Source organism: Pristiophorus japonicus, chromosome 9, assembly GCF_044704955.1.
Source record: "Pristiophorus japonicus isolate sPriJap1 chromosome 9, sPriJap1.hap1, whole genome shotgun sequence".
In the NCBI taxonomy this organism is placed as follows: Eukaryota; Metazoa; Chordata; class Chondrichthyes; family Pristiophoridae; genus Pristiophorus; species Pristiophorus japonicus.
Genome location: NC_091985.1, coordinates 220,619,326 through 220,645,681, shown reverse-complemented (window position 1 = coordinate 220,645,681; position 26,356 = coordinate 220,619,326).

The window sequence follows — 26,356 nt, the reverse complement described above, 5'->3', positions numbered from 1 at the left end:
TTATCCACAGAACTCTTTTTGGTTGGATAACGAAATAAACATTAAATCAAATGCCCCCCAATCTGGGGGACACTCCAAACATTTTTCAAACTGCACTTTTTTTTTTTTTTTCATTTTTTTTTTTTTTTTTTACTTTTTTTTAATTTAAATTTTAAAAAAAATTTGGGGCCATAAAATCATTAATTCTACAAGTGCCCCCTATAAAAGGGGAGAGGGACACTAAAACCGGCAATTTAATCAAATCAAACTGCATCATAAATAAAATCAAATTAAAATTTGGTTGCCGGGGGTAATGATGCACTCTAGTCCCTCCGACGCCCACCTCTCGCGGAAGGCTGTGAGCATACCGGTGGACATCACGTGCTCCATCTCCAAGGACACCCTGGCATGGATATACGCATGGAAGAGAGGCAGACAGTCAGGCTGAACGACCACCTCGACCGCCCGCTGCCTGGACCGGCTGATGGCACCGTGGCCATGCCCAGGAGCAGTCCTACGAGGAGGCCCTCGGACCTACCTGCTCCCCTCCGCACACGGTGCCCAAAGATCAGGAGTGTGGGACTGAAGTGCAGCCAGAATTTCAGGAGCAGCCCCTTTAAATAATAAAATAGGGGCTGCAACCTCGTGCATTCGATAAAAACATGGAACACGGACTCTTCCAGACCACAGAAATTGCAGGCGGCCTGGGAGCCCGTGAACCGCGCTGCTCCGTGCACCACCCTCCAGGCCAAGTCCCCGATAAATAGTGGGAGGGCTCCCGCATAGAGTGCACTCCATCGGGGACACCCGCCTCCTCCGGATGGCAAGATGGTATGCCATGGCGTGTCTGGATGGCAGGCGAGGATGGCAAAGTTGAGAGTGTGCAGGAGCAGCCCATACAGGAAACCCCTCCGCTCAGAACTGAAAGGCATGGAGGGGAGTTCCCCGAGATGGTTCAAGTTGTGAGGCGCCGGCTCCTGAGGGAGGTTCCGGAGTTTGGCGCCGATGAGGAATTCCGTCCGGACGGGGGTCAGTTCGGACGGGATCTCCCCACATGCTTGAGCCTCCTCGATGCACCTAACGGAGTCAGGGCCCAGAGCTGTTTTTAGCGACTCGATGGCATCAGCCGTGCGGCGGACGTCGGCCGAATTTAGGCGCTGCGCCAGCATATCTGGCACCATCCAGCCCGCTCCTCTGCCATCGAGCAGGTCCCTGACCCTGGTCACCTCACCAGCCACAGCCCTCTCGTCCGACTGCCACCTAAAACCTCGGTCGTCAAGGTACAGGACAGCCGCCACTCCAGCCGGTGGAGAGCTGTGCTTGGTGGAGACTTTGTTCCAGACCCTGGTGAGTTCCTTGTAAAAGACAGGCAGCTCCTGGACGGCGGTCCTGACGCCCCCCAAGCTCACGAACAGGAGCTGCATGTCGTAGTTGAGGCCATGCTGCTGGCGAAAGAAATACGTCGCCAGAGAACGCCACCGAGGAGGGGGCTCGACGTAAAGGTATCTCTGCAGGGTATGAAGACGGAAAGTCGCGAGCTGGGCGCTGACACACACCAACGACTGACCGCCCTCCCCAACCGGGAGACTCAAGACCACGGCAGAGACCCAGTGCTTCCTGTTGTTCCAGAAGAAGTCCACCAGCTTCTTCTGTATCTTGGCGACAAACGCAGCGGGAGGGGTCAAAGTGACCAGCCGGTACCACAGCATGGCGGCCACCAGCTGGTTTATGACTAGCGCTCGACCCCTGTAGGACAGCACTCAGAGCAGTCCTATCCAGCGCCCTAGGCGAGCGGCGACCTTGGCCTCCACCTCTTGCCAGTTCGCTGGCCAGGCTTCCTCGTCGGGGCTAAGGTAATCTCCCAGATAGAGGAGCTGGGTCGTGCTCCAAGCAAAAGGCCTGAGCTCCTCCGGCAGGGAGTCCACCCGCCACTGACCCACCAGGAGTCCGCAATATTTCTCCCAGTTGATCCTGGCGTAGGATGCGGCCGAGTAAATCTCCTGGCACTCACGCATCCTCCGCAGGTCAGCGGGATCCTGTACCATGAGGAGCATGTTATCGGCGTAAGCCGAGAGGACGACCTCCACGCCCGGCCCTTGCAGAGCCAGTCCCATCAACCTCGTCTGCAGGAGGCGCATGAAAGGCTCCACGCAGATAGCATATAACTGGCCAGACATGGGGCATCCCTGGCGCACCCCTCTCCCAAAGCGAAGCGGCGCAATCAAGGACCCGTTAACCTTAATCAGACACTCCGTGGCAGCGTACAAAAGTCGGATCCGGTCAACGAAATGCGTCCCAAATCCGAAAGCGCACAGAATTCCGAACAGATAGTCGTGATCCACCCTGTTAAACACCTTCTCTTGGTCGAGAGATAGGAAGGCGACCGACAGACCAGTCTCCTGGGAATAATGGATGAAGTCCCAGACCAGATGGATGTTATCGTGGATTGTCCGGCCTGGGACCGTGTCGGACTGATCGGGATGGATCATGTGGTCCAGCATGGCGCCAAGGCGAGCAGACATCACCCTTGCAAATATTTTGTAGTTCGTGCTGAGGAGGGAGACCGGGCGTCAGTTCTTAAGGAGGCAGAGAACGCCCTTCTTAGGCAGCAGGACGATGACTGCCCTGCGCCAAGAGAGGGGCATCTCCTCGGTCGACAGACTTTCCCCCAGGACCCGCGTGTAGTCATCCCCCAGGACATCCCAGAATGCCCTGTGGAACTCCACGGTCAGCCCATCCAGCCCCGGGTCTTTTCCCCTCGAGAGCCGGTCGAGGGTGCCGGTCAGCTCCGCCAGACTTAGCGGAGCTACCAGAATTTCGGCGCCCTCCGGGCTGACCTTCGGCAGGTCCTCCCACAAAACTCGACGCACTTCCTCGCTGGATGGCTCCGGAGAGAACAGAGCCCCATAATATTCACGGGCCCTGTAGGTGACGCCCTCCAGATCCGAGACGAGAGAGCCATCGTCGGCCAGCAGCGTCAAGAGCTGCTTACGGACACTCTGTTTTTTTTCCAGCGAATAGAAGAAGGGGGAGCCGCGGTCCAGATCCCGCAGGAATCGGATCCGCGACCTCACGAACATGCCTCGGGATGCGACGAACTGCAGGTCCTTCAGCGCGGCCTTCTTCGCTTCATACACCGTCCGCAGGGCCGGGTCCTCGACGACTTGACTGAGACGGGACTCCAGGTCGAGCACCTCTTTTTCTAGGCGCCCGACCCTGGCCGCCCGCCTCTTGGTCGACCCCCTCGCGTACTCTTGACAGAAGACGCAGATGTGAGCCTTGCCCACATCCCACCATAGCCTCAAGGAGGGGAAGCCACCCTGCTTCCTTCTCCAGTCGGCCCAGAAACGACGGAACGAGTCCTGGAACCGCTCGTCCTCTAGCAGCTGGTTGTTAAAATGCCATTACGCGAACGCCGTCCCTGCGCAGAGCGAAGCGAGCTCCGCCCACAACAGGTGCTGGTCCGAACACAGCACCGGCCGCATGGAGGCCACTGGGACACAGGAAACGTACGCCCGAGACACGTAAAGGCGGTCGATTCTGGACCATCCTACTCCAGGCTTCACCCAAGTAAAGACGCTGGAGTCGGGGTGGAGATTTCGGCAGACGTCCACCAAGTCGAAGGACCCGACCAGGTCCCTCAACTTCTCGATCGCCATCATGCTCTGCGGGGCACCAGAGCGGTCCCTCGCCTCGAGGGTGCAGTTAAAATCCCCCCCGAGGACAATGCAGTCGCCGACGTTGACGGAGCCAAGAAGAGTGGACACTTCTTCAAAGAAGCGCTCTTGCTGCGTGCCGGCCTGAGGGGCGTACACGTTCACGAGATGGAGCGGCACGTCCCCCAGGCGAATCGTTACGTGCACCAAGTGGCCTGGCACAGGCTCCTCGATCCACAAGATCTCCGGCTGAAAATGCGGGGCCAGCAAGGTGGCCACCCCACAAGAAGTTGCTGTGAGGTGGCTCATGCGGACCTCTCTTTGCCATTCCAGGAGCCACGTGGCTTCGTCTCCTAGAATGGTGTGGGTTTCTTGCAGGAAGCACACCGCATATTTCCCCTCCGGCATGAGCGAAAAATTGTTAAATCTACGGCGTGCCTCTCTTCTTGACAAAAGCATAGTGCAACCTCTACCTAACCTATTGTGGGGGGGGGGGATTGGAGTCGTTTGTTGACCTCCACTCCCTCAGCAGCCCAGTGAGGAACCTTTTGAGCCGGCACAGCTCAAGGCTTTGTGCCTTTGATAAGGGCCCGCCCGCGACATTGATTTTAGCGGCGACGCGGACGGACGCGATGAGCAGCACTGGCTCGGACCATTTTTCCCGGGCCAGATTGGCTCGGTTGCGGCGACCCTGGCTCTGGACCAAAAGATCCCGGAGTTCCTTTACAGGAATGAGGGGGGACTCAGCATCAGGCACGAGGAGATCCACCGCCTCACTGGTGATGAACTCGAGATCTTCTCCCGCGTCCTCCACCGAGTCCTCGTCCCCCTCCGGGAGGTCGCCGCCAGCAGCCGGCCCGTCGACCGCACGAGGTATGGCAAACGGCCCGGCCGCTCCATCTGACCCTGGCTCTGCCCCGATCCCACCCCCAGGATCGTCGGCAGAGGAGTCCCAACTGGGCTCTTTTAAAAGTGGTGCTGGGTCAGGAAGCGACAACGGAAGGGGATCCTCCTCCGCCCCAGGAAACGGGGAACACGGAGAGACCTGGTTTAAGAAATTCTCCAGGTCCTGCAAGTCCCCCAGCTCCAAAGTAGGGGGCGAGGGTTGGTGTTCTTCCCCCTCCCCGCGCCAACCCCCGGCCCAGCGTGTACAGAATCATTAAAATTGTTAATACTTTGTATTTCTTCCGGGTCGAGCAACTCCCGGGGGGAGTCGGTTAATAGCTGGGCGGGCTCAGGTTCGGCCTTTTCGGCCCCGCCCACCTCAGTCCCCGGGACGCTCGACCCTGCGGCAACGCATACCTCTGCTGGCCCCCCGCCGTCCATGACAGGCAGATCTTCCACGCCATCCCCGGGAGGCAGAGGCTGGGCAGCCTCGACTGCCCCACCCTCCCCGGGGACAGATTCCTCTCATCTACGGCGCAGTTTGGGGGCACTGGTGGGGGATGCGGGACACGCGGCGGCACCGCCTCCTCCACGGAGGGATGTTGTTCCCCCTCCACCTCATTGGAGCGGCGCCTGCTTTTGTTCCTGGGGGGGTGCGGAGCCAGGTAGACCTACATGTCTGCCGAGGCCTCCCGCTCCACTCCCCCCTTTTTCTTTTCTTGCCCGCGTGCAAGCCCCTCTGCGGTATTGGTCAGGGGCTCGGGCACGGGCTCAGGGCACCCCGCGCTCGCTGGTGACAGGGTTGGGCTGAGCGCGGTGATCAGAATGTCTGGCGCACTGAGGGGACCCGCCTCGAGATGTTTTGCCTTCCTCCACGCCTTCTTTCCACCGGACGCTCTCCCTTCCCCCCGCCGGAGGCCGTGAAAACAAAGGCCTCCAACGATGCCCACGCACCGACAGCTCCTGGTACACGGATGCAACTAGGGGGAGGGCTGGAAGCGGCGCCAGCCTTGGCCGCCTTCAGTGCTTTGGCGGCCTTGGAGGCAGGGCAGTTCTGGCGAACGTGCCCCACCTCCCTACAGGCATGGCACCGCACGCCGTCCGATGTCCAAAAGACGCGGGAGGCAGTCCCCTTGTGCGCCACATTAAAACTGCCCTCTGTCGTCTCCTCCCACGCCAGCCGGACAAAGAGCTGGTGGCGGAAGGAGAACACGTGGCGCAGGCTGTTCTCCCTGAGGTCGAGTGGTATGGGGTTAATCCCTGACCTTACCTCCCCCAGCTGGTGTAGGTGAGGGAGGAGGAGCTCACCGGGAACAAAGGGCGGGACGTTGGAAAGGATGACCCTCTGTGCGGTGGCCTCGAAAGGGTCCACCAGCAGGAACATCCCACCCACCGTGAGCCACTTTTCAAGGGCCAGGGACACCGCCCGCCCCGACCCTAGGAAGAACACCGCCTTCCCAGATATTTTGGAGGCCGCGACAATGGCCAATGGGCCGAATACCCCAGCCATCACCCGCACGCACTCCTCAATGCTCATTGTGGGGTGAGTGTAGCTCTTGACCCCGTGTTTTTTCGTAATTAGTTTAAATGGTAGCAGGGCAGCAGGAGGCGCCGAGGATGTGGACGCCGCCTGCGCGTACATCTTAGCTGGCCTTGCCACCGGCGTGGATGGGGTCGCCATGACGGGGTCCCTTTAGTGGCTACACCCACCCCAAAGTCACAGGCCTTAATAGTCTTAAATTGGCCTCGTTGGTGTTTGAGCAGAGGGAGCGCTTAGTGGGGCACACCTCTCCCCTAATTAACGATTGGGGAGGGGCCTTGCTCCCTCTGCTCAGTTGTCTTAATTTAATTTTGATTAAGGAGGAAAGGGGCTCTCAGAGAGACAGGGGAGAGACAGAGAGAGTGACAGAGAAAAACGGGTGGGTGGGAATGACGGAAGCTGTGAGGGATGGTCTCCCCACACAGTGATGGGTGGGTGTCTTTCTGGGGTGCACTCCCCAGATGATGGAAAAATAAGACACCGTCTTATATGATGGTCTTCGGGTGGGGGGAGAAGATGTCTTCACCTGGGGCAGCTGGAGCCACCCAGGTGCACACACCCAACGATTGACTCTGGATCAGTTCCTATCGAGTGGAGGGTAGCCAATGTAACCCCTCTTTTTAAAAAAGGAGGGAAAGAGAAAACACGGAATTATAGACCGGTTAGCCTGACCTCAGTAGTGGGTAAAATGATGGAATCAATTATTAAGGATGTCATAGCAGCGCATTTGGAAAATTGTGACATGATAGGTCCAAGTCAGCATGGATTTGTGAAAGGGAAAGCATGCTTGACAAATCTTCTGGAATTTTTTGAGGATGTTTCCAGTAAAGTGGACAAAGGAGAACCAGTTGATGTGGTATATTTGGACTTTCAGAAGGCTTTCGACAAGGTCCCACACAAGAGATTAATGTGCAAAGTTAAAAAACATGGGATTGGGGGTAGTGTGCTGACGTGGACTGAGAACTGGTTGTCAGACAGGAAGCAAAGAGTAGGAGTAAATGGTACTTTACAGAATGGCAGGCAGTGATTAGTGGGGTACCGCAAGGTTCTGTGCTGGGGCCCCGCTGTTTACATTGTACATTGATGAATTAGACGAGGGGATTAAATGTAGTATCTCCAAATTTGCGGATGTCACTAAGTTGGGTGGCAGTGTGAGCTGCGAGGAGGATGCTATGAGGCTGCAGAGTGACTTGGATAGGTTAGGTGAGTGGGCAAATGAATGGCAGATGAAGTATAACGTGGATAAATGTGAGGTTATCCACTTTGGTGGTAAAAACAGAGAGACAGACTATTATCTGAATGGTGACAGATTAGGAAAAGGGAACGTGCAACGAGACCTGGGTGTCATGGTACATCAGTCATTGAAAGTTGGCATGCAGGTACAGCAGGCGGTTAAGAAAGCAAATGGCATGTTGGCCTTCATAGCGAGGGGATTTGAGTACAGGGGCAGGGAGGTGTTGCTACAGTTGTACAGGGCCTTGGTGAGGCCACACCTGGAGTATTGTGTACAGTTTTGGTCTCCTAACGTGTGGAAGGACATTCTTGCTATTGAGGGAGTGCAGCGAAGATTCACCAGACTGATTTCCGGGATGGTGGGACTGACCTATCAAGAAAGACTGGATCAACTGGGCTTGTATTCACTGGAGTTCAGAAGAATGAGAGGGGACGTCAGAGAAACGTTTAAAATTCTGACGGGTTTAGACAGGTTAGATGCAAGAAGAATGTTCCCAATGTTGGGGAAGTCCAGAACCAGGGGTCAGAGTCTAAGGATAAGGGGTAAGCCATTTAGGACGGAGATGAGGAGAAACTTCTTCACCCAAAGAGTGGTCAACCTGTGGAATTCTCTACCACAGAAAGTAGTTGAGGCCAATTCACTAAATATATTCAAAAGAGAGTTAAATGAAGTCCTTACTACTCGGGGGATCAAGGGATATGCCGAGAAAGCAGGAAGGGGGTACTGAAGTTTCATGTTCAGCCATGAACTCATTGAATGGCGGTGCAGGCTAGAAGGGCTGAATGGCCTACTCCTGCACCTATTTTCCATGTCTATGTCTATGTCTAAATAGGGTGATTAATAATTCTTCAGCCAGGTAGCTCCAGCTATCCCAGGCTAGGCAATGGGGGAGGGGTGCTTCAGTGGTGTGTGGGGCCTAGCTGTAAGCAAGACCCCCACACACACTTCCACACACACACACCCCCCGCGATGTTCCGGGCCTCGAAGAAATCTTCTTTTCTCCCCCCACCAATATAACAATGTCTTTAGGGGAATGCACCAGTACACCCACCTGCAGAATTTTGTAGAGTCTCCCTCCTTCCACACAGGTTGTTGTTCTTTCCCCCTCTCTCCAACTCTCTGTCGAAGTAATAAAGTTGTTGAATTGTCTGCTCTCCTCCTCTCCCTCTGGATGGATTGTAATGAAGTAAGCCCCTTCCTCCTCTTCCTGGGCTGGTCTCAGGGTTCTCTCCAGGCCTTCAGGCAGGAGCTACAGCAGGGAGCTCCTTCCCTCACTGCTCCAGGCTCCAAATGATCAGTCCATGATGCCTCTAACAGCTCCACCCTTGTCCACAGAACTCTTTTTGGTTGGACAACGAAATAAACATTAAATCAAATGCCCCCCAATCTGGGGGACACTCCAAACATTTTTCAAACTGCCCTTTTTTTTTTGTTTGCTTATTTTGACTTTTTTTTTGGGGACTTTTTTTCCAATTTTTTGGGGCCATAAAATCATTAATTCTACAAGTGCCCCCTATAAAAGGGGAGCGGGATACTAAAACCGGCAATTAAAACAAATCAAACTGTAAATTAACTAAAATCAAATTAAAATTTGGTTGCAGGGGGTAACAATGCACTCCAGTCCCTCCGGCGCCCACCTCTCACAGAAGGCCGCGAGCGTTCCAGTGGACACCACATGCTCCATCTCCAAGGACACCCTGGCACGGATGTACGCGTGGAAGAGAGACAGGCAGTCAGGCTGAACGACCCCCTCGACCGCCTGCTGCCCGGACCGGCTGATGGCACCCTTGGCCGTGCCCAGGAGCAGTCCTACGACGAGGCCCTCGGACCTACCCGCTCCCCTCTGCACAGGGTGCCCAAAGATCAGGAGTGTGGGACTGAAGTGCAGCCAGAATTTCAGGAGCAGCCCCTTTAAATAATAAAACAGTGGCTACAACCTCGTGCATTCGGTAAAAACATGGAACACGGACTCTTCCAGACTGCAGAAATTGCAGGCGGCCTGGGAGCCTGTGAACTGGCCTAAAGATTTATACAATGGCACTGCTCCGTGCACCACTGTCCAGGCCAAGACCCTGATAAATAGTGGGAGGACTCCCGCGTAGAGTGCCCTCCGTCGGGGACCTCCGCCTCCTCCGGACAGGAAGATGGCATGCCATGGCGTGTCCGGATGGCAGGCAAGGATGGCAAAGTTGAGAGTGTGCAGGAGCAGCCCATACAGGAAACCCCTCCGCGCGGAACTGAAAGGCATGGAGGGAATTTCCTCGAGGCGGCTCAAGTTGTGAGGCGCCTGCTCCTGAGGGAGGTTCCGGCGTTTGGCGCCAATGAGGAATTCCGTCTGGACGGGGGTCAGTTCAGACGGGATCTCCCCACATGCTTGAGCCTCCTCGATGCACCTAACGGATTCAGGGCCCAGAGCTGTTTTTAGCGACTCGATGGCATCGGCCACGCGGCGGACGTCGGCCGAATTTAGGCGCCGCGCCAGTGTATCTGGAGCATCCAGCCCGCTCCTCTGCCATCGAGCAGGTCAGTGACCCTGGTCACCTCACCAGCCACAGCCCTCTCGTCCGACTGCCACCTAAAACCTCGGTCGTGGAGGTATGGATTCCCGAGCAGCGGCTCCTGCAGGACAGCCGCCACTCCAGTCGGTGGAGAGCTGCACTTGGTGGAGACTTTGTTCCAGACCCTGGTGAGTTCCTTGTAAAAGACAGGCAGCTCCTGGACGGCGGTGCTGACGCCCCCCAAGCTCACAAACAGGAGCTGCGTGTCGTAGTTGAGGCCGTGCTGCTGGCGGAAGAAATACATCGCCAGAGCACGCCATCTATGAGGGGGCTCGACGTAAAGGTATCTCTGCAGGGTCTGAAGACGGAAAGTCGCGAGCTGGGCGTTGACACACACCAACGACTGACCGCCCTCCCCAACCGGGAGACTCAAGACCGCGGCAGAGACCCAGTGCTTCCTGTTGTTCCAGAAGAAGTCCACCAGCTTCTTCTGTATCTTGGTGACAAATGCAGCGGGAGGGGTCAAAGTGACCAGCCGGTCCCACAGCATGGCGTCCACCATCTGGTTTATGACTAGCGCTCGACCCCTGTAGGACAGCACTCGGAGCAGTCCTGTCCAGTGCCCTAGGCGAGCGGCGACCTTGGCCTCCAGCTCTTGCCAGTTCGCCGGCCAGGCTTCCGCGTCGGGGCTAAGGTAGACTCCCAGATAGAGGAGATGGGTCGTGCTCCAGGCAAAAGGCCTGAGCTCCTCTGGAAGGGAGTGCACCCACCACTGACCAACCAGGAGTCCGGAACTTTTCTCCCAGTTTATCCTTGCAGAGGATGCGGCCGAGTAAATCTCCTGGCACTCACGCATCCTCCGCAGGTCAGCAGGGTTCTCTACCGCGAGGAGCATGGCATTGGCATTAGCCGAGAGGACGACCTCCACGCCCGGCCCTTGCAGAGCAAGTCCCATCAACCTCGTCCACAGGAGGCGCAGGAAAGGCTCCACGCAGATGGCATATAACTGGCTGGACATGGGGCATCCCTGGCGCTCCCCTCTCCCAAAGCGAACGGGCGCCATCAAGGACCCATTAACCTTAATCAGACACTCCGCGGCGGCATACAAAAGTCGGATCCGGGTGACGAAATGCGTCCCGAACCCGAAAGCGCGCAGAGTCCCAAACAGATAGTCGTGATCCACCCTGTCGAATGCCTTCTCTTGGTCGAAAGATAGGAAGGCGACCGACAGACCAGCCTCCTGGGAATGACGGATGAGGTCCTGGACCAGATGGATGTTATCGTGGATTGTCCGGCCCGGGACCGTGTAGGACTGATCGGGGTGGATCATGTGGTCCAGCACGGCGCCAAAGCGAGCAGACATCACCCTGACGAAGATTTTGTAGTCCGTGCTGAGGCGGGAGACCGGGCGCCAGTTCTTAAGGAGGCAGAGATCGCCCTTCTTCGGCAGCAGGACGATCACTGCCCTACGCCAAAAGAGGGGCATCTCCCCGGTCGCCAGACTTTCCCCCAGGACCCGCGTGTAGTCGCCCCCCAGGACGTCCCAGAACGCCCAGTGGAACTCCACGGTCAGCCGGTTCAACCCTGGAGCTTTTCCCCTCGAGAGCCGGAAGAGGGCGCTGGTCAGCTCCGCCAGTCTTAGCGGAGCTTCCAGATTTTCGGCGCCCTCCGGGCTGACCTTCGGCAGGTCCTCCCACAAAACTCTACGCGCTTCCTCGCTGGACAGCTCCGGAGAGAACAGAGACCGTAATATTCACGGGCCCTGTTATTGACGCCCTCCGGATCTGAGACGAGAGAGCCATCGTCAGCCAGAAGCATCAAGAGCTGCTTACGGACACTCTGTCTTTTTTCCAGCGAGTGGAAGAAGGGAGAACCACGGTCCAGATCCCGCAGGATTCGGATCCACGACCTCACGAACGCGCCTCAGCAGCTGACGAACTGCAGGTCCTTCAGCGCGTCCTTCTTCACTTCGTACACTGTCCACAGGGCCGGGTCCTCGACGACTTGACCAAGACGGGACTCCAGGTCGAGCACCTCTTTTTCTAGGCGCCCGACCATGGCTGCCCGCCTCTTGGTCGACCCCCTCGTGTACTCTTCACAGAAGACGTGGACGTGAGCTTTGCCCACGTCCCACCATAGCCTCAAGGAGGGGAAGCCACCCTGCTTCCTTCTCCAGTCGGCCCAGAAACGATGGAACAAGTCCTGGAACCGCTCATCCTCCAGCAGCTGGTTGTTAAAATGCCAGTACGTGGACCCCGTCCTCGCGCGGAGCGCCGCGAGCTCCGCCCACACCAGGTGGTGGTCCGAACACTGCACCAGTCACATGCCGGGACGCAGGAAAAATATGCCCGAGACACGTAAAGGTGGTCGATTCTGGACCATCCTACTCCAGGCCGCACCCAAGTAAAGGCGCTGGAGTCGGGATGGAGATTTCGCCAGATGTCCACCAAGTCAAAGGACCCGACCAGGTCCCTCAACTTCTCGGTCGCCGTCATGCTCTGCGGGGCACCGGAGTGGTCCCTCGCCTCGAGGGTGCAGTTAAAATCCCCCCCGAGGACAATGCAGTCGCCGATGTCGACGAAGCCAAGAAGAGCGGACACTTCTTCGAAGAAGCGCGTTTGCTGCAGGCCGGGCTGAGGGGCGTACACGTTCACGAGATGGAGCGGCACGTCCCCCAGGCGAACCGTGACGTGCAGCAAGCGGCCTGGCACGGGCTCCTCGACCCCCAAGATCTCCGGCTGAAAATGCGGGGCCAGCAAGATGGCCACCCCACAAGAAGTGGCGGTGAGGTGGCTCATGCGGACCTCTCCTTGCCATTCCAGGAGCCACGTGGCTTCGTCTCCCGGAACGGTGTGGGTTTCTTGCAGGAAGCACACCGCATATTTCCCCTCCCGCAGGAGCTAAAAATTGTTAAATCTACGACGAGCCTCTCTGCCGCCGTTGATGTTGAGGCTGGCTTTGATTATCTTCATGACAAAAGCCTAGTGCAACCTCTACCTAAACTATTGTGGGGGGGGGGAGTGGAGTCGTTTGTTGACCTCCACACCCTCAGCAGCCCAGTGAGGAATCTTTTGAACCAGCACAGCTCAAGGCCATGCGCCTTTGATAAGGGCCCGCCCGCGGCCATGGTTTTAGCGGCGGCGCGGATGGACGCGATGAGCAGCACCGGCTCGGACCATTTTTCCATGGCCAGATGGGTTCGGTTGCGGCGACCCTGGCTCTGGACCAAAAAGTCCCGGAGTTCCTTTACAGGAATGAGGGGGGACTCAGCGGCGGGCACGAGGAGATCCACCACCTCACTGGCGATGGACTCTAGATCTTCTCCCCCATCCTCCACCGAGTCCCCGTCCCCCTCAGGGAGGTCGCCAACAGCAGCCTGCACGTCGACCGCACGAGGTACGGCAAACGGCCCGGCCGCTCCATCCGAGCCTGGCTCTGCCCCTTCCCACCCCCAGGATCGTCGGCAGAGGAGTCCCCACTGGGCTCTTTTAAAAGTGGTGCTGGGTCAGGAAGCGACAGCGGAAGGTGTCCCTCCTACGCCCCAGGAACCGGGGAAACTGGAGAGACCTGGTCCAAGAAGTGTTCCAGGTCCTCCAATACCCCCAGCTCCAAAGTAGGGGGGGAAGGTTGGTGTTCTTCCCCCTCCACGCCGCCACCCCCCGGCCCAGCGTCTACAGAATCATTAAAATTGTTAACACTTTGTATTTCTTCCGGGTCAAGCGACTCCCGGGGTATGTTGGTTAATAGCTGGGCGGGCTTAGGTTTGGCCTTTTCGGCCCCGCCCGCCTCAGTCCCCGGGATGCTCGACCCGGTGGCAACGCATTCCTCCGCTGGCCCCACGCACCCCACGACAGGCAGATCTTCCACGCCATCCCCGGAAGGCAGAGGCTCGGCAGCCTCGACTGCCCCACCCTCCCTGGGGACAGATTCCTCTCGCCTACAGCGCAGATTGGGGGCGCCGGTGGGGAACGCGGGATACGCAGCGGGCACTGACTCCTCTGCGGAGGGATGTTGTTCTCCCTCCGCCTCATTGGAACGGCGCCTCCTTTTGTTCCTGGGGGGGCGCGGAGGCAGGGAGACCTCCATGTCTGCCGAGGCCTCCCGCTCCATTTCCCCCTTTTTCTTTTCTTGCCCACGCCCAAGCCCCTCAGCAGTGACAGGGTTGGGCTGAGCGTGGTGATCAGACTGTCTGGCGCACTGAGGGGACCAGCCTCGAGGTGTTTCGCCTTCCTCCGCGTCTTCTTTCCGACTGGACCTTCTCCTTCCCTCTCGCCGGAGGCCGTGAAAACAAAGGTCTCCGACGATGCCCGCGCACCTACCGCTCCCGGTACGCGGACGCAACTAGGGGGTGAGGTGGCAGCGGCGCCAGCCTTGGTTGCCTTCGGTGGTTTGGTGGCCTTGGAGGCGGGGCAGATCTTGCGAACGTGCCCCACCTCCCTACAGGCATGGCACCGCACGCAGTCCGATGTCCAAAAGATGCGGTAGGGAGTCCCCTCGTGCGCCACATTAAAACTGCCCTCTGTCATCTCCTCCCACGCCAGCCGGCCAAAGAGCTGGCGGCGGAAGGAGAACACGTGGCGCAGGCTGTTCTCCCTGAGGCCGAGCGGTATGGGGTTAATCCCCCAGTTGTTGTAGGTGAGGGAGGAGGAGCTCAGCGGGAACAAAGGGCAGGACGTTGGAAAGGATGCCCCTCTGTGCGGTGGCCTCGAGAGGGTCTACCGGCAGGAACGTCCCACCCACAGTGAGCCCATTTTCAAGGGCCAGGGACACCGCACGCTCCGACCTTCCCAGACATTTTGGAGGCCGCGACAATGGCCGAGGGGCCGACTTCCCCGGCTATCGCCTGCACGCACTCCTCAATGCTCATTGTGGGGTGAGTGTAACTCTTGACCCCATGTTTTTTCGTAATTAGTTTAAATGGTGGCAGGGCAGCAGGAGGCGCAGGAGGCGCCGTGGATGTGGACGCCGCCTGCACGTACGTCTTAGCTGGCCCAGCCACCGGCGTGGATGGGGTCGCCATGACGGGGTCCCTTTAAGGGCTACACCAACCCCAAAGTCACAGGCCTTAATGGTCTTAAATTATCCTCGTTGGTGTTTGAGCAGGGGGAGCTCTTAGTGGGGCACACCTCTACCCTAGTTAACGATTGGGGAGGAACCTTTCTCACTCTGCTCAGTTGTCTTAATTTAATTTTAATTAAGGAGGAAATGGGCTCTCAGAGAGAGAGGGGAGAGACAGAGGGAATGACAGAGTGAAAGGGTGGGGGGTGGGAAAGAGGGAAGCTCTGAGGGCAGGTCTCCCCTCACAGCGATGGGTGGGTATTTTCTGGGGTGCACTCCCCAGATGATGGAAAAACAAGACACAGTCTTATAGGATGGTCGTCGGATGGGGGAAGAAGATGTCTTCAGCTGGGGCAGCTGGAGCGACCCAGGCACACACTCTCAACGATGTTAAATAAGCTGATTAATAATTCTTCAGCCAGGTAGCTCCAGCTATCCCAGGCTAGGCAATGGGGGAGGGGTGCTTCAGTGGTGTGTGGGGCCTAGCTGTAAGCAAGACCCCCACACACACTTCCACACACACACACCCCCCGCAATGTTCCGGGCCTCGAAGAAATCTTCTTTTCTCCCCCCACCAATATAACAATGTCTTTAGGGGAATGCACCAGTACACCCACCTGTAGAATGTTGTAGAATCTCCATCCTTCCACACAGGTTGTTGTTCTTTCCCCCTCTCTCCAACTCTCTGTCGAAGTAATAAAGTTGTTGAATTGTCTGCTCTCCTCCTCTCCCTCTGGATGGATTGTAATGAAATAAGCCCCTTCCTCCTCTTCCTGGGCTGGTCTCAGGGTTCTCTCCAGGCCTTCAGGCAGAAGCTACAGCAGGGAGAACCTTCCCTCACTGCTCCAGGCTCCAAATGATCAGGGCATGCCTCCAACAGCTCCACCCTTGTCCACAGAACTCTTTTTGGTTGGACAACGAAATAAACATTAAATAAAATGCCCCCCAATCTGGGGGACACTCCAAACATTTTTCAAACTGCCCTTTTTTGTTTGTTTGCTTTTTTTGACTTTTTTTGGGGGACTTTTTTTCCAATTGTTTTTGGGCCATAAAATCATTAATTCTACAAGTGCCCCCTATAAAAGGGGAGCGGGATACTAAAACCGGCAATTAAAACAAATCAAACTGTAAAATAACTAAAATCAAACTAAAATTTGGTTGCAGGGGGTAACGATGCACTGCAGTCCCTCCGGCGCCCACCTCTCGCAGAAGGCCGCGAGCGTACCAGTTGACACCACATGCTCCATCTCCAAGGACACCCTGGCACGGATGTACGCGTGGAAGAGAGGCAGGCAGTCAGGCTAAACGACCCCCTCGACCGCCCGCTGCCTGGACCGGCTGATGGCACCCTTGGCCGTGCCCAGGAGCAGTCCTACGAGGAGGCCCTCGGACCTACCCGCTCCCCTCTGCACAGGGTGCCCAAAGATCAGGAGTGTGGGACTGAAGTGCAGCCAGAATTTCAGGAGCAGCCCCATTAAATAATAAAACAGGGGCTGCAACTTCGTGCATTCGGTAAAAACATGGAACACGGATTCTTCCAGACCGCAGAAATTGCAGGCGGTCTGGGAGCCTGTGAAGCGGCTTAAAGATTTATACAACGGCACTGCTCCGTGCACCACTGTCCAGGCCAAGTCCCTGATAAATAGTGGGAGGACTCCCGCATAGAGTGCCCTCCATCGGGGACCCCCGCCTCCTCCGGACGGGAAGATGGTATGCCATGGCGTGTCCGGACGGCAGGCAAGGATGGCAAAGTTGAGAGTGTGCAGGAGCAGCCCATACAGGAAACCCCTCCGCGCGGAACTGAAAGGCATGGAGGGAATTTCTTCGAGGCGGCTCAAGTTGTGAGGCGCCGGCTCCCGAGGGAGGTTCCGGCTTTTGGCGCTGATGAGGAATTCCGTCTGGACGGGGGTCAGTTCGGACTGGATCTCCCCACGTGCTTCAGCCTCCTCAATGCACCTAACGGAATCAGGGCCCAGAGCTGTTTTTAGCGATTCGACGGCATCGGCCACGCGGCAGACGTCGACCGAATTTAGGCGCCGCGCCAGCGTGTCTGGCGCCATCCAGCCCGCTCCTCCGCCATCGAGCATGTCTCTGACCCTGGTCACCTCACCAGCCACAGCCCTCTCGTCCGACTGCCACCTAAAACCTCGGTCGTGGAAGTACGGATTCCCGAGCAGCGGCTCCTGCAGGACAGCCGCCACTCCAGCCGGTGGAGAGCTGCACTTGGTGGAGACTTTGTTCCAACCCTGGTGAGTTCGTTGTAAAAGACAGGCAGCTCCTGGACGGCGGTCTTGACACCCCCCAAGCTCACAAACAGGAGCTGCATGTCGTAGTTGAGGCCGTGCTGCTGGTGGAAGAAATACGTCACCAGAGCATGCCACCTAGGAGCGGGCACGACGTAAAGGTATCTCTTCAAGGTCTGAAGACGGAAAGTCGCGAGCTGGGTGCTGACGCACACCAATGACTGACCGCCCTCCCCAAGCGGAAGACTCAAGACCACGGCAGAGACCCAGTGCTTCCTGTTGTTCCAGAAGAAGTCCACCAGCTTTATCTGTATCTTGTGACAAACACAGTGGGAGGGGTCAAAGTGACCAGCCGGTTCCACAGCATGGCGGCCACCAGCTGGTTTATGACTAGCACTCGACCCCTGTAGGACAGCACTCGGAGCAGTCCTGTCCAGCGCCCTAGGCGAGCGGCGACCTTGGCCTCCAGCTTTTGCCAGTTCGCCGGCCAGGCTTCCTCGTCAGGGCTGAGGTAGACTCCCAGACAGAGGAGATGGGTCGTGCTCCAGGCAAAAGGCCTGAACTCCTCCGGCAGGGAGTCCACCTGCCACTGACCCACAAGGAGTCCGGAACATTTCTCCCAGTTGATCCTGGCAGAGGATGCGACCGAGTAAATCTCCTGGCACTCACGCATCCTCCGCAGGTCAGCGGGATCCTCTGCCACGAGGAGCACGTCATCGTCGTAAGCCGATAGGACGATCTCCACACCCGGCCCTTTCAGAGCCAGTCCCGTCAACCTTGTCCGCAGGAGGCACAGGAAAGGCTCCACGCAGATGGCATATACCTGGCCGGACATGGGGCATCCCTGTTGGTGTAGGTGAGGGAGGAGGAGTTCAGCGGGAACAAAGGGCGGGACGTTGGAAAGGATGACCCTCTGCACGGTGGCCTCGAGAGGGTCCACCGGCAGGAATGTCCCGCCCATCGTGAGCCCCTTTCCAAGGGCCAGGGACACCGCCTGCTCCGACCCCAGGAAGAAGACCGCCTTCCCAGACATTTTGGAGGTTGCGACAATGGCCGAGGGGCCGACTACCCCAGCCATCGCCCGCACGCACTCCTCAATGCACATTGTGGGGTGAGTATAGCTCTTGACCCCATGTTTTTTCGTGATTAGTTTAAATGGTGGCAGGGCAGCAGGAGGCGCTGTGGATGTGGACGCCGCCTGCAAGTACATCTTAGCTGGCCCTGCCACCGGCGTGGGTGGGGTCGCAATGACGGGGTCCCTTTAAGGGCTACACCCACCCCAAAGTCACAGGCCTTAATGGTCTTGAATTGGCCTCATTGGTGTTTGAGCAGAGGGAGCTCTTAGTGGGGCACACTTCTCCCCTAGTTAACGATTGGGGAGGGGCATTGCTCCCTCTGCTCAGTTGTTTTAATTTAATTTTGATTAAGGAGGAAAGGGGCTCTCAGAGAGAGAGGGGAGAGACAGAGAGAATGACAGAGTGAGAGAGTGGGGTCTGGGAAAGAGGGAAGCTTTGAGGGCAGGTCTCCCCTCACAGTGGTGTGTGGCTGTTTTCTGGGGTGCACTCCCCAGATGATGGAAAAACAAGACACAGTCTTGTAGGATGGTCTTCGGGTGGGGGGAGACGATGTCTTCACCTGGGGCAGCTGGAGCCACCTAGGCACACAGTCCCAACGATGTTAAATAGGGTGATTAATAATTCTTCAGCCAGGTAGCTCCAGCTATCCCAGGCTAGGCAATGGGGGAGGGGTGCTTCAGTGGTGTGTGGGGCCTAGCTGTAAGCAAGACCCCCACACACACTTCCATACACACACACGCCCCGCGATGATCCAGGCCTTGAAGAAATCTACTTTTCTCTCCCCACCAATAAAACAATGTCCTTAGAGGAATGCACCAGCACACCCACCTGTAGACTGTTGTAGAGTCTCCCTCTTTCCACACAGGTTGTTGTTCTTTCCCCCTCTCTCCAACTCTCTGTAGAAGTAATAAAGTTGTTGAATTTTCTGCTCTCCTCCTCTCCCTCTGGATGGATTGTAATGAAGTAAGCCCCTTCCTCCTCTTCCTGGGCTGGTCTCAGGGTTCTCTCCAGGCCTTCAGGCAGGAGCTACAGCAGGGAGCTCCTTCCCTCACTGCTCCAGGCTCCAAATGATCAGGCCACGCCTCCAACAGCTCCACCCTTGTCCACAGAACTCTTTTTGGTTGGATAACGAAATAAACATTAAATCAAATGCCCCCCAATATGGGGGACACTCAAAATATTTTTCAAACTGCCCTTTTTTTGTTTTTTTTTAAACTTTTTAAAAACTTAAAAAAAAAATTTGGGGCCATAAAATCATTAATTCTACAAGTGCCCCTCATAAAAGGGGAGGGGGACACTAAAACCAGCAATTAAAACAAATCATACTGTAAAATAAATAAAATCAATTTAAAATTTGGTTGCCGGGGGTAACGATGCACTCCAGTCCCTTCGGCGCCCACCTCTTGTGGAAGGCCGTGAGCGTACCAGTGGACACCGTGTGCTGCATCTCCAAGGACACCCTGGCGTGGAAGTATGCACGGAAGAGAGGCAGGCAGTCAGGCTGAATGAGCCCCTCGACCGCCCGCTGCCTCGACTGGCTGATGGCACCCTTGGCCGTGCCCAGGAGCAGTCCTACGAGGAGGCCCTCGGACCTACCCGCTCCCCTCTGCACAGGGTGCCCAAAGATCAGGAGTGTGGGACTAAAGTGCAGCCAGAATTTCAGGAGCAGCCCCTTTAAATAATAAAACAGGGGCTGCAACCTCGTGCATTCGATAAAAACATGGAACACGGACTCTTCCAGACCGCAGAAATTGCAGACGGCCTGGGAGCCCGTGAACTGGCTTAAAAATGTATTGCACGGCACTGCTCCGTGCACCACCCTCCAGGCCAAGTCCCCGATAAATAGTGGGAGGACTTCCGCATAGAGTGCCCTCCATCGGGGACCCCCACCTCCTCTGGATGGCAAGATGGTTTGCCATGGCGTGTCCAGACGGCAGGCGAGGATGGCAAAGTTGAGAGTGTGCAGGAGCAGCCCATACAGGAAACCCCTCCGCATGGAAATGAAAGGCATGGAGGGGATTTCCTCGAGGTGGCTCAAGTTTTGAGGCGCCGGCTCCCGAGGGAGGTTCCGGGGTTTGGCGCCGATGAGGAATTCCGTCTGGACGGGGGTCAGTTCGGACGGGATCTCCCCACGTGCTTGAGCCTCCTTGATGCACGTAGCGGAGTCAGGGCCCAGGGCTGTTTTTAGCGACTCGATGCATCGGCCGTGCGGCGGACGTCGGCCGAATTTAGGTGCCACGCCAGCGTGTCTGGCGCCATCCAGCCTGCTCCTCCACCATCGAGCAGGTCCCTGACCCTGGTCACCTCACCAGCCACAAACCTCGGTCGTGGAGTTACGGACTCCAAGCAGCGGCTCCTGCAGGACGTCCGCCACTCCAGCCGGTGGAGAGCTGCGCTTGGTGGAGACTTTGTTCCAGATCCTGGTAAGTTCATTGTAAAAGACAGGCAGCTCCTGGACGGCGGTCCAGACGCCCCCCAAGCTCAAAAAGATGAGCTGCGTGTCGTAGTTGAGGCCGTGCTGCTGGTGGTAGAAATATGTCGCCAGGGCATGCCACCTAGGAGGGAGCTTGACGCAAAGGTATCTCTGCAGGGTCTGAAGACGGAACGTCGCGAGCTGGGTGCTGACGCACACCAACGACTGACCGCCCTCGCCAAGCGGGAGACTCAAGACCACGGCAGAGACCCAATGCTTCCTGTTGTTGCAGAAGAAGTCCACCAGCTTCTTCTGTATCTTGGTGACAAACGCAGGGGTAGGGGTCAAAGAGACCAGCTGGTACCACAGCATGGCGGCCACCAGCTGGTTTATGACTCGCGCTCGACCCCTGTAGGACAGCACTCAGACCAGTCCTGTCCAGCGCCCTACACGAGCGACGACCTTGGCCTCCAGCTCTTGCCAGTTCGCCGGCCAGGCTTCCTTGTCGGGACTAAGGTAGACCCCCAGATAGAGAAGATGGGTCGTGCTCCAGGCAAAAGGCCTGAGCTCCTTCGGCAGGGAGTCTACTCGCCACTGACCCACCAGGAGGCCGGAACATTTCTCCCAGTTGATCTTTGCAGAGGATGCGGCCGAGTAAATCTCCTGGCACTCACGCATCCTCCGCAGGTCAGTGGGATCCTCTACCGCGAGGACCACGTCTTCGGCGTAAGCCGACAGGACGACCTCCACGCCCGGCCCTTGCAGAGCAAGTCCCGTCAACCTCATCCGCTGGAGGCGCAGGAAAGGCTCCACGCAGATGGCATATAACTGGCCAGACATGGGGCATCCCTGGCGCACCACTCTCCCAAAGCGAAGGGGCGCCGGCAAGGACCCGTTAACCTTAATCAGACACTCCGCGGCGGCATACAAAAGTCGGATCCGGGCGACGAAATGCTTCCCGAACCCGAAAGCACGCAGAGTCCCGAACAGTTAGTCATGATCCACCCTGTCGAACGCCTTCTCTTGGTCGAGAGATAAGGAGGCGACCAACAGACCAGCCTCCTGGGAATGATGGATGAGGTCCCGGACCAGATAGATTTTATCGTGGATTATCCGGCCCGTAACCGTGTAGGACTGGTCGGGGTGGATCATGTGGTCCAGCACAGCGCCAAGGCGAGCAGACATCGCCCTGGCAAAGATTTTGTAGTCCGTGCTGAGGAAGGAGACCGGGCGCCAGTTCTTAAGGAGGCAGAGATCGCCCTTCTTGGGCAGCAGGACGATGACTGCCCTTCGCCAAGAGAGGGGCATCTCCGCGGTCGCCAGACTTTCCCCCAGGATCCGCACATAGTCGCCCCCCAGGACGTCCCAGAACGCCCTGTGGAACTCCACAGTCAGCCCGTCCAGCCCCGGGGCTTTTCCCTTCGAGAGCCGGTCGAGGGCGCCGGTCAGCTCCGCCAGGCTTAGCGGAGCTTCCAGATTTTCGGCGCCCTCCGGGCCGACCCCCGGCAGGTCCTCCTACAAAACTCTACGCGTTTCCTCGCTGGATGGCTCTGGAGAGAACAGAGCCCCATAATATTCACGGGCCCTGTTGTTGACGCCCTCCGGATCCGAGACGAGAGAGCCGTCGTCGGTCACCAGCGTCAAGAGCTGCTTACGGACACTCTGTCTTTTTTCCAGCGAGTGGAAGAAGGGGGAGCCGCAGTCCACATCCCGCAGGAACCGGATCCGCGACCTCACGAATGCACCTCGGGACCCGACGAGCTGCAGGTCCTTCAGCGCGGCCTTCTTCGCTTTGTACACCATCCGCAGGGCTGGGTCCTCGACGACTTAACCGAGACAGGACTCCAGGTCGAGCACCTCTTTTTCTAGGTGCCCGACCCTGGCCGCCCGCCTCTTGGGCGACCCCCTCGCATACTCTTGACAGAAGACACAGACGTGAGCCTTTGCCCACGTCCCACCATAGCCTCAAGGAGGTGAAGCCCCCCTGCTTCCTTCTCCAGTTGGCCCAGAAACGACGGAACGAGTCCTGGAACCGCACGTCCTCCAGCAGCTTGTTGTTAAAATGCCAGGACGCGGACCCCGTCCTTGCGCAGAGTGAAGCGAGCTCCGCCCACACCAGGTGGTGGTCCAAACACGGCACCGGCCGCATGGAGATCGCCGGGACGCAGAAATCGTACTCCCGAGACAAGTAAAGGCGGTCGATTCTGGACCATCCTACTCCAGGCCTCACCCAAGTAAAGGCATTCGAGTCGGGGTAGAGATTTCGCCAGACGTCCACCAAGTCGAGGGACCCGACCAGGTCCCTCAACTTCTCAATTGCCGTCATGATCTGCGGGGCACCGGAGCAATCCCTCGCCTCGAGGGTGCAGTTAAAATCCCTCCCGAGGACAATGCAGTCGCCGACGTCGACGGAGCCAAGAAGAGCGGACACTTCTTCGAAGAAGCACGCTTGCTGCGGGCCGGGCTGAGGGGCGTACACGTTCATGAGATGGAGCAGCACGTCCCCCAGGCGAACCGTGACGTGCAGCAAGCGGCCTGGCATGGGCTCCTCGACTCCCAAGATCTCCGGCTGAAAATGCGGGGCCAGCAAGATGGCCATCCCACAAGAAGTGGCGGTGAGGTGGCTCATGCGGACCTCTCCTTGCCATTCCAGGAGCCACGTGGCTTCATCTCCTGCAACGGTGTGGGTTTCTTGCAGGAAGCACACCGCCTAATTCCCCTCCCGCAGGAGTGAAAACTTGTTAAATCTACGACGTGCCTCTCTGCCGCCGTTGATGTTGAGGCTGGCTATGGTTATCTTCATGACTAGAGCATAGTGCAACCTCTACCTAACCTATTGTGGGGGTGGAGTGGAGTCGTTTGTTGACCTCCACTCCTTCAGCAGCCCAGCGAGGAACCTTTTGAGCCGGCGCAGCTCAAGGCCTTGTGCCTTTGATAAGGGCCCGCCCGCGGCCATGGCTTTAGCGGCAGCACAGATGGACGCGATGAGCAGCCCCGGCTCGGACCATCTTTCCAGGGCTAGATGGGCTCGGTTGCGGAGACCCTGGCTCTGGACCAAAAAGTCCCAAAGTTCCTTTGCAGGAATGAGGGGGGACTCAGCGGCGGGCACGAGGAGATCCACCACCTCACTGGCGATGGACTTGAGATGTTCTCCCTCACCCCCCACCGAGTCCACGTCCCCCTCCGGGAGGTGGCCGCCAGCAGCCGGCCCGTCGACCACATGAGGTACGGCAAACGGCCCGGCCACTCCATCCGACTCTGGCTCTGCCCAGATCCCACCCCCAGGATCGTCGGCAGAGGAGTCCCCACTGGGCTCTTTTAAAAGCGGTGCTGTGTCAGGAAGCAACAGCGGGAGGGGTTCCTCCCCCGCCCCAGGAGCCGGGGAACGCGGAGAGACCCAGTCAAAGAAATGTTCCAGTTCCTCCAAGTACCCCAGCTCCAAAGTAGGGGGCGAGGGTTGTTGTTCTTCCCCCTCCCCGCTGCCACCTCCCGGCCCAGCGTGTACAGAATCATTAAAATTGTTAACATATTTTGTTTCTTCCGGGTCGAGCGACTCCCAGGGTAAGTTGGTTAATAGCTGGGCGGGCTCAGGTTCGGCCTTTTCGGTCCCGCCCGCCTCAGTCCCCGGGACGCTCGACCCGGCGGCTACACATTCCTCCGCTGGCCCCACGCCCCCCACGACAGGCAGATCTTCCACGCTATCCCCGGGAGGCAGAGGCTGGGCAGCCTCGACTGTCTCACCCTCCCCGGAGACAGACTCCTCTCGCCTACAGCGCAGTTTGGGGGCGCTGGTGGGGGACACAGGACACGCGGCGGGCACCGACTCCTCTGCGGAGGGATGTTGTTCCCCCTCCGCCTCATTGGAGCGGAGCCTCCATTTATTCCTGGGGGGACACGGAGGCAGGGAGACCTCCATGTCTGCCGAGCCCTCCCGCTCCAATCCCCACTTTTTCTTATCTTGCCCGCGCCGGAGCCCCTCTGTGATATTGGTCAAGGGCTCGGGCACGGGCTCAGGGCACCACATGCTCGCCGGTGACAGGGTTGGGTTGAGCGCGGGCATCAAATTGTATGGCGCACTGAGGGGACCCACCTCGAGATGTTTCGCCTTCCTCCGCACCTTCCTTCCGATCGGACGCTCTCCCTCCCCCCGCCGGAGGCCATGAAAACAAAGGCCCCCGACGATGCCCGCGCACCCACAGCTCCCGGCACGTGGACGCTACTAGGGGGAGGGGTGGTGGCAGCGCCAACCTTGGCCGCTTTTGGTGGTTTGGCAGCCTTGGAGTCGGGGCAGTTCTTGCGAACGTGCCCCACCTCCCTGCAGGCATGGCACCGCTCGCCGTCCGACGTCCAAAAGACGCGGTAGGCAGTCCCCCCATGCACCACATTAAAATTCCCTCTGTAGTCTCCTCCCGTGCCAGCCGGACAAAGAGCTGGCGGCGGAAGGAGAAGATGTGGCGCAGGCTGCTCTCCCTGATGCCGAGCAGTATGGGGTTGATCCCTGACCTTACTTCCCCCAGTTGGTTTAGGTTAGGGAGGAGCCCAGCGGGAGCAAAGGGTGGGACGTTAGAAAGGATGACTCTCTGCGCGGTGGCCTCGAGAGGGTCCAACAGCAGGAACGTCCCGCCCACCGTGAGCCCCTTTTCAAGGGCCAGGGACACCGCCCGCTTCAACCCCAGGAAGAATACAGCCTTCCCAGACATCTTGGAGGCTGCAACAATGGCCGAGGGGCTGACTATCCCAGCCATCGCCTGCACGCACACCTCAATGCTCATTGTGGGGTGAGTGTAGCTCTTGACCCCGTGTTTCTTTGTTATTAGTCTGAATGGTGGCAGGGCAGCAGGAGGCACAGGAGGCGCCATGGATGTGGACGCCGCCTGCGCATATGTCTTTGCTGGCCCTGCCACCGGCGTGGATGGGGTCGCCATCACGAGGTCCGTTTAAGGGCCACACCCACCCCAAAGTCACAGGCCTTAATGGTCTTAAATGGCCTCGTTGATTGTTTGAACAGAGGGAGCTCTAAAAGAGGCACACCTCTCCCCTAGTTGACAATTGGGGAGGGGCCTTGCTCCCTCTGCTCAGTTGTCTTAATTGTTTTTACAATTAGGAGGAAAGGGCTCTCAGAGAGAGAGGGGAGAGACAGTGAGAGAGAAAGAGCGAGGGGGTGGGAAAGTGGGAAGCTGTGAGGGCAGGTCTCCCCTCACAGCGATGGGTGGGTGTCTTTCTTGGGGTGCACTCCCCAGATGGCGAAACAAACACTATCTTTGTAGATGGTCTTCGGGTGGGGGGAGAAGATGTCTTCACCTGGGGCAGCTGGAGCCACCCAGGCACATACTCACAACGATGTTAAATAGGTGATTAATAATTCTTCAGCCAGGAAGCTCCAGCTATCCCAGGCTAGGCAATGGGGGAGGGGTGCTTCAGTGGTGTGTGGAGTCTAGCTGTAAGCAAGACCCCCACACAAACTTCCACACACACACACACCCCGCGATGTTCCGGGCCTCGAAGAAATCTTCTTTTCTCCCCCCACCGATACAAAAAAGTCCTTAGGGGAATGCACCAATATACACCCACCTTTGGATGATGAAGTCTCTCCCTCCTTCCACACTGGATAGTTGTTGTTCTTTTTCCCCCTCTCTCCAACTCTCTGTAGAAGTAATGAAGTTGTTGAATTTTCTGCTCTCCTCCTCTTCTTCTGGATGGATTGTAATGAAGTAAGCCCCTTCCTCCTCTTCCTGGACTGTTTCACAGGGCTCACAAAGGCCTTCCAGGCAGAA